Genomic DNA, 9505 nt, shown 5'->3' on the forward strand with positions numbered 1-9505 from the left:
ACACACACAAATGGTAACTCTGTGACAAGAGGAGGTGATAGGTAATACTATGATAGTAATCATTTTGCAACAGATTAGTTGTACACCTTAAACTTACACAATATCATACACAAAATCAACACATAGTTGTACACCTTAAACTTACACAATATCATATTTTAATTAATCTCAATAAAACTGGAAAAATTTTAAAACATGTACTAACTGATGAGCATCTAAATTGTTTTCATTGTTTTGTTCTAATACACAATATAAACACTTTTGTATAAATATGTTAAGGCATAAATACTAAAGTTTGGCAGTATCATTTTTAAAAGCAAAACTACTAATCCAAATGTATGTATTTTATTTATTTGTTTTAATTTTATTTTATTTTTAAACTTTACATAATTGTATTAGTTTTGCCAAATATCAAAATGAATCCACCACAGGTATATATATAGGTATAAAATATATGTATTTTAAATTATAAATAGATATTCCAAATTTTCCTAAAATTAATAAATTTCCCAAACAGATAAAAATTCCCATTTCTCTTTATCTTTTCTAATACTGCTGTTTTCATTTTGTTTTGTTTTTGCTATTTTGGGGGATAAAGGTAATTATTTTTGTTTTATATTGCAAATATTTAGAGCTACAAAATGAGAAAATTTAGTGAATTTTCCCTGTTAATATTTCTGTGCATTTATTATTAATATTTTGGGAATTTTTATCTTTTTCATTATCTTTCTCTTTGATTACAGGAGTTCATTACATTTTACATTAATTCATTGCTACATATGTTACAAAGATTTTATTACCTATTTTATAATTTTTACTTGATATTTATTTAATTTCATTGACACTTTGTATAAAGTCAAATATTTTAGTATTTTTAAATATGTATCTTGACATTAAAAAAGAAGTGAACAGAGATCACAAATAATGGAAATAAACATTTAAGTTTCCCCTATGACTTCCAAAAGTACAGGTGATCAAAGATCGTAATGTATATTAAAATTTATTAAGACTACCAAATTTGTAGTGAAATCTTTCCATTTATAAATTTAAATACATATACAACATATAGTTAATACATATCTGTGCATAACATGTTCAATATGTATGAATCAAGGCAGCCCTACTCCCATGAACTTTATTTTCTAGTAAAGGATACAGATGACAAGCAGTAGGAATGACCAAAACAACATTATGTATAAGATGTATTTTTTTCTGGACTAAAAATAGTACAAAACATACTAAATCACAGATTTATACTTTTCTCCAAAAACTGGTACAAGTTTAGTAAACATTTTTTCTTCTAAGATTTCATTAATTTCATAAAATATGGCAATGTGTTTATTAGCATACTGTGAAACATTACCATAGCTAATTATAATTAAACTACACTTATCAAAATAATGAATAAAGCACATTTTGTGGTACTGCAGTGTTGATGTTTTTCATATTTATTTTTTCACTAACTAATCTGCCAAATTCAGTAATCTCTAGTGAATCTCTCAGTTATTAGTGTAAATTACTAACGGTCTACTCTAATAATAAATAATAATAGCAATTCTGGGAAACAAAGCATTAGCAGTTTAATGTCTAAGCATTTTTTTCTGGATAGTTTAAATTAAGAGCACAATGAAACATTTTTCATTTAATTACAATATGTTTCCAGATTATAATGCAATTTAAAAGAATGTTTCTAATGGATATATCAAAATAACTGAATTTTAATGCCATCCAAAGGTTTTCAGGATGTTCTAAGAAGAAAATTAATTTCATATTGCATCAACCAAAAGAGAGCTCATAACACAAAAACATCTCTAAGATGTCTAAGTGACTTTTTTTAGTCCACCCATTGTCTTAAGACTCTAAAACTGGAACTTACTACATCTAAATTCCAGTATGTAGATGTCCAAAGCATCGACAAAGCTAGACAATGTATTGGAGAAGGAAATGGCAACCCACTCCAGTATTCTTGCTTAGAGAATCCTGTGGACAGAGGAGCCTGGTGGGGTTCTGTCCACGGGGTCACATAGAGTCAGGTGTGACTGAAGCAAGTTAGCAACAGCAGCAATGTATTAATTTATTGATCAATTTATGTAGCAGATATCAATTGTTTAAATACTATGTTTCTGGTACTATTCTAGACATTAGGTACACTACTTAAAACAAAAAAAAAATTCTGCCTTTATGGAGTTCTCAATCATATTTGGAGTGAGATAAAAATAAAATAGTAAATAAGACAAAGTATACATCACACAATCCATACAGCACTAGCTAGTTTCCTAAATCCACCCTCTTTCTTCCTTAGGATACATGGACCTGAATATTTAAAGTTTCTTTACAATTAGGTATAGCCATGTAACACATTTGTATTATGCTAAAGAAGAGATTAGGCCTTGTCAGAAACACCTGGTAATGGGCATATTGTGACTGTACTGGTCAAATATGTGCACTGGCACATATTATTATATTCTAGATTTTACTCAAGGTTACATGCTAGGGTAACCCACTAAAGGCAGCGTTTGCCCTGGATCTGAACTGCCATTGTGAATTATGTGAGGGGTGAGAGATAAATTTCTAAGTTGTTTAGGAAACCTAATTACCCTTGGATCACTCTGTTGCATCATAGGCTTACCCTAACTGATTCAATATGTTAGAAAATGTTACAAATCAAGGAAATAAAGCCTGTAAGACGATGGAGAGAATGTGGTGCAAGGTTTGCTTGTCTGTCATTTTGGCTGCTGCCTCATGACCCATTGCTGCTCAGTTTCTAGCCTTCATGACTGCATTTTAGCCAAAAAGAAGGATAAAGCTACTAAGAAAGACTAGTCCAAATTTCAAGATATGCGGGGAAGAGTACACTGAAAGAAATTTTGAAGAACTCACAGAACTGCTTGCATAATTTTAATTCAAATAGCATCCAATGCAATGGCAACCCACTCCAGTACTCTTGCCTGGAAAATCCCATGGACGGAGGAGCCTGGTGGGCTGCAGTCCATGGGGTCGCTAAAAGTTGGGCACAACTGACCAACTTCACTTTCACTTTTCACTTTCATGCATTGGAGAAGGAAATGGCAACCCACTCCAGTATTCTTGCCTAAAGAATCCCAGAGGCAGAGGAGCCTAGTGGGCTGCCATCTATGTGGTCACACAGAGTCGAATATGACTGAAGCGACTTAGCAGTAGCACCAACATCAAATGAGCTCCCCTGAATTGAAAGGAGCTAGGGGAATCTACTCTTTATTCTGGGAGGTATTTGCACACAGAAAAACAGGGCTTTTATTAGTAAGAATCAAGGGGAAATACTGTGGGACCAAAATAGGTCCTACACAATTAGTGTTAACTCCCTAACACAGAGAGTTAGGCATGAAAGAATGCCTAATGATAGACATTCATTTAAAGTTGATTCTTGAAAATAATTGGAAATTATCCAGGAAAGCAGAGTTGATTGAGACAAAGGAAAAGGCAAGTAGACAAGAGTGAGCATGGTGCATTTAGGAAACTCTCAGACCTACAGTAGTGGCCACAGGACTGGAAAAGGTCAGTTTTCATTTCAAACCGAGAGAAGGGCAATGCCAAAGAATGTTAAACCACTGTATAACTGTCTCACTTCACATGCTAGCTAGATAATGCTCAAAATCCTTCAAGCTAGGCTTCATTAGTATGTGAACTGAGAACTTTCAGCTGTATAAGCAAGGTTTAGGAAAGGCAGAGGAACCAGAGATCAAATAGTCAACATTCACTGGATTATAGAAAAAGAAAGGGGATTCCAGAAAAACATCTGCTTCACCGACTACACTAACACCTTTGACTATATGGATCACAACAAACTGGAAAATTCTTAAAGAGATGAGAGTTCCAGACCACCTTACCTATCTCTTTGGAAACCCGTATGCAGCTCAAGAAACAACAGTTAGAACCAGACATGGAACAATGAACTGGTTCAAATGGGTAAGGAGTACATCAAGGCTGTCTATTGGCACCTTGCTTATTTAATTTATATGCAGAGTACATCACATTAAATATTAGGCTGGATGAATCACAAACTGGAATCAAGATTTCTGGGAGAAATATTAATAACCTCAGATATTCAGATGATACCACTCTAATGGCAGAAAGTGAAGAAGAACTAAATAGCCTCTTGAGGAGGAGAGAGGAGAGTGACAAAGCTGACTTGAAACTCAACGTCAAAAAAAAAAAAAAAAAAAAAAACTAAGATCATGGCATCCAGTCCCATTGCTTTATGGCAAATAGAAGGGTAAAAAATGGAAGCAGTGACATTGTATTTTCTTGGGCTCCAAAATCACTAAGGACAGTGACCACAGCCATGAAATTAAAAGACACTTGCTCCTTGGAAGGAAAGCTATAACAAAGCTAGACAGTGTATTAAAAATCAGAGACATTAGTCAATCCTAAAGCAAATCAACCCTGAATAATCATTGGAAGGACTGATGCTGACATTCCAATAGTTAGGCCACATGATAAGAAGAGCTGATTCATTGGAAAAGACCATGATGCTGGAAAATCTTGAAGGCAAAAGGAGAAGGGGACGCCAGAGGGTAAGATGGTTAGTTAGCATCATCAACTCAATGGACATGAATTAGAAGCAAACTCTGTACTTTGGAGTACAGAAGAGCCTGGTTTGCTGCAATCCGTGCAGTCACAAAGAGTCAGACATGACTCAGTGACTGAACAGCGACGGACTTACTCTGTGTTACAGATGTTCAACAAAGCTAAACTAATAATAAATTAAGGCTCAGAAAATCTATAAGAGCTTGACAAATAACTTTGAGGATTAGCACATGTAAGTAATTTTGAATCAGAAATGCCAATGGAATCACAAGCTCAAATGCATAGAAAAAAATGGGGATTTTTTTTTAAGTGTGGTCTGAAGAAGAGAAATAAGTAGAAAGAGAAAAGAATCAGAGAGGAATAAAACAACCCTCATTTAAGGATACTTAGTATCAGCACACTTAATGTTAGAAGAATTATCAGAAACACGAAATGCCAAGAAGGAAAAACTTGGTCAAGGATACAAAAATTTGAGCTAGGATGCACAATGGCAAAATTTTACTGAATTCATCTTGGAGACATTTACTGGTTAAGGGGAGCAGATTATGTGACCTCAAAATATGATTTTAGGTGTTCAGATCATGCCGCCCTTAGACATGTGGCTTTGACATATTGATTTTTTTTTTTTTTTGAGATGTAGGCACTTGAAAAAAACAGTAAATACAGAGAGAAGCTTCCTTGAGATGACCCTATCTGCTTGAAATTGATGCAAAACAGCAATTCAATTGTCATTCCCCTCTCCCTAGAAGTTTCTTTAACCAGTCAAGATTAGATTTTTCATAGAAGAGAAGAGAAGTTGACATCCTACCTACACAAATGGTCTATAATTCCTCTCCTCTTCCCTCTTATGGTGATGTATAATTCTGAGTTCTAAGCTACCTCGAGGAGTTACTCAAAAATGAGTTACTCAAAAATGAGTAAACTTTCATATATACATGAGGCATATGTAATAATGAGCTTTTATTTTTCTTTTGTTAATAGGAATTTTATTACAGGGTCTCAGATAAGACTTCAAAGGATTTAAGGAAAACTATTTTTCTTTCCCTACACTGTAATTTTAGAAACTTTGCTTTCCATAGACTGTCTATTAAAAAAGGAATGAAAATTCATTAACCATAGAATGTGTGGTGAAACTAAATTTGAAAATTGATCCATAAGTCAGTTTCCAGAATCAGAGTTTGGTTAGAATCCCAGTATCAGCACCAACTAAAAGTGAAACTTTTTTTTTTAATTTTATTTTATTTTTATACTTTACAATATTGTATTAGTTTTGCCAAATATCGAAATGAATCCACCACAGGTATACCTGTGTTCCTCATCCTGAACCCTCCTAATTATTCATATCCTCTGTGCCTCGGTTTCTGATATGTAGAATATTTATAATTGTAATTTTGAAGCTGATAATGAGGACTAAATCAAATGATATGTGTAAAAGTTCTTAGCATAATCCCAGGTTCATAAGTACTCAAGTAAATGTTAGCTATTAGTTTATTGAAGCACATTTTTATTAGAAACCCTGACAATGAAAGAAGAAAAATAAATAGAAAAGTAGTTTAAGAGTGCAATGGAGTTTGATGGAAGATTTTGGTTTTGGAGAGTGGGGAAAGTGAGAATATGTTACTTACCATTTGTGTTGATAAATGAAGAAGAAAAATGATAACTGACATGGATATGACTCTTTAATGAAGAAGAGAGCTAGAGATTTTGAACAATATCTGGAAAATAGATACTATGGATAAGAAATGATATATACCATCTTCTTAATAAATCACCACTTAATAAAGTATATAAAAGATTGACTGAAATCTGCTGAAGGGAGAGACTGAATTTATAATGGACACAGGTAGAGCAGTTTAATAGCTGTCTTCAGGCTTTGGTGTAATTGAAAGTCAATTTTTTTTCCTCTCCTTTTACAGACAGAAACATTCAAATCAAGTTCATTAAAATGAAAGAGAGTGAAAGAGATACAGGCAGAGGTTGAGAAAGAAAATGAACAATTAAAGAGTAAAAAACTTTACCACAGACTTCATAATTTAATCCAATGACCCCTGTCCTTCTTACTCTTAGTTCCTCATACCGTATTTTGGAGGTTGTTTTCTGTTTTTTTTATCTGGAGAATAATGAGGACACTAACACTTGGTAGGAGAAAGCCTTTGGGTGTATTAAAAATGTAGTATTCTACTTTATTATAATGATAGCTCTTTCTAACAGCACAGCGGACTTGACTGTATAATTTTCCCTGTCTTGCTTTGGGTGACTCCTGTTCAGACCAAGTCAGCTTATGTCCCATTATAGTCAGTTATGACTGGGAAACTCTAGCAGCTGCAGAGGGGTTGATAAGGGGATGTTGTCCGTTAATTACAGACACTGATTTAATTTTTTTTCAATTTTTTAAAATGTTTTTAATTTTTTTCAATTTGTAGATAGAGCTCTAGTAGATTTTTAATTTTCTTAGACTTGGTTTTTTACTCACTAAAGCAAATGGGTGTTCTAAAGAATACTATCATTATCTATTGCTTTAAAAAATGTTCATTTATCATTTTCTGATCTGAATTTACCCTATTCTTGATATTACACGTCAATAAGATGAATATGGTTCAAAACATGAATGCACATGACCCAATTTTTACCAGTGAAGTATTAAAATATCAACCTTCAATGGCGGAGGCGATGGCTGCCACGGATCGACCAAGCCTAGCGTCCCACCTTCGCCCCCTTGCGGCTGGTCGACTGATGGCCTCACCGCAGTGCAGTGCAGTGCAGTATTTTTCAGAGTAAACAAATCCCATGACTTTAGTTGAAAACAAATTCAGTCTCTCAAACATGAGCTGGCTCCTGTGTAGAAAAGATTTGGGGCAACAAATTATGGGATTGAGCTTCATTTATACGTGATGAAATGTGCCAAGGAAAACCTGGAGAGCTTGATCAAAAATAGTGATAGCTTTGATAATTAGCTTCTAAATTCCGGAAAAGGCAATGGCACCCCACTCCAGTACTTTTGCCTAGAAAATCCCATGGATGGAGGAGCCTGGTGGGCTGCAGTTCATGGGGTCGCTAGAGTCGGACACGACTGACCAACTTCACTTTCACTTTCATGTATTGGAGAAGGAAATGGCAACCTACTCCAGTGTTCTTGCCTGGAGAATCCCAGGGACAGGGAAGCCTGGTGGGCTGCCGTCTATGGGGTCGCACAGAGTCGGACACGACTGAAGCGACTTAGCAGCAGCAGCAGAATCCTGTATTATCCCTCTGAAAGGAAAGTTGCAAGGCATGGCTAGGTCAGCCTGATCTCCTAGCAGCTTATCAGAATAATTATATGAGCAAGTTACCACAGTTTCTTCTGTGAACTAAGTCGTTTGTCTGTCACAAGATGAAGATATTCCTACATGCACCTATAAAGAGAAGCACTGCTAGGATTTGAGTTCTGTAAACCTGCATTTGTGGTTAGTAATTGCTCCTGGAAAGCATCTGATGGTCATCTGTTTTTGTTTTTTTTTTTTTATTTTTTTTTATTTTTAAACTTTATATAATTGTATTAGTTTTGCCAAATATCAAAATGAATCCGCCACAGGTATACATGTGTTCCCCATCCTGAACCCTCCTCCCTCCTCCCTCCCCATACCATCCCTCTGGGTCGTCCCAGTGCACCAGCCCCAAGCATCCAGTATCGTGTATCGAACCTGGACTGGCAACTCGTTTCTTACATGATATTTTACATGTTTCAATGTCATTCTCTCAAATCTTCCCACCCTCTCCCTCTCCCACAGAGTCCATAAGACTGTTCTATACATCACTGTCTCTTTTGCTGTCTCGTACACCGGGTTATTGTTACCATCTTTCTAAATTCCATATATATGCGTTAGTATACTGTATTTATGTTTTTCCTTCTGGCTTACTTCACTCTGTATAATAGGCTCCAGTTTCATCCACCTCATTAGAACTGATTCAAATGTATTCTTTTTAATGGCTGAGTAATACTCCATTGTGTATATGTACCATAGCTTTCTTATCCATTCATCTGCTGATGGACATCTAGGTTGCTTCCATGTCCTGGCTATTATAAACAGTGCTGCGATGAACATCTGTTTTTTAAGATTATTGTGGAGGTGGAGTCCAGAAATACTATGAGAACTACATGAAAGTATTACTAAAACCAGGAGGCATTGTAGTCATGCCTGTAGTAGATCAGTTAACACATGTTATGAGCACTGTAAAATACATTTGGAAAAGTAAAAATAACCTTGTTGCATCTGTTCCACTTACCTGTGCAATCAAATAAGAAGATATTGGCCAATCAGAGTTTATGGAGCACTCCTCCAAGCCCACCCATCAATGCTATCGAGAATCTATAGCACTCACTCATATTTATATTAATGAACACATATATTTCATACATAATGAGATATAGGTCAAGGGGGTTCCTTAAAGGGCTCCAACCAAAAGAAAGAATGTTAAACAGAGAATTAAAGCTTACGAATTTGTCGGTAATCAGCTTATTCCTCAGCCTCTAGAAAGTGAGGAGGGTGAGAAAAATAGAAGAGAAAGAAAAGGAAGAAGAAGACCACAATGAAGTTAAAAGAGTCATCTCAGAACTTACTGAGAGAAAAAATTATGAAACTCCACTTCTCTGAATCTTTAAAAGTTTACTTGACATATTTTAGAGAAAAATAGCTTAGAGCAGAAAGAAAAGAATGCCTACTGATAATTCCACTAGTCTTTAGAATGTGGCATTTGTGAGGAGTTTAAGAGAGAGAATTCTTCCTTTGATCAGAGTGAATTTATAGTGAAGAAAAAGTATCTGTTTTAGTATTTTAAATTATGCATTCAGAGATTAAAAAGAACACCTTTTATAAAATATATTTCCATTTAAGTCTTGGGGAAAATGGCTATTTTAACTTATAATGACTTTAAGAGTTGAATGCAATAAGAGCCCAGACTT

At 34.9% G+C, this 9505-nt stretch overlaps 1 pseudogene; it reads left to right on the forward strand.

Annotated features, from left to right (window-relative positions):
- The first annotated feature begins 8668 nt into the window (after positions 1–8668).
- On the forward strand, positions 8669–9237 carry LOC147370841 (protein-L-isoaspartate O-methyltransferase domain-containing protein 1 pseudogene; annotated as a pseudogene).
- The last annotated feature ends 268 nt before the right edge of the window (positions 9238–9505 follow it).

The sequence above is a fragment of the Bos grunniens genome, chromosome 6, assembly GCF_055505025.1.
Source record: "Bos grunniens cultivar Pamir isolate PY7600 chromosome 6, Bosgru_T2T1.0, whole genome shotgun sequence".
NCBI classification, from domain to species: Eukaryota; Metazoa; Chordata; class Mammalia; order Artiodactyla; family Bovidae; genus Bos; species Bos grunniens.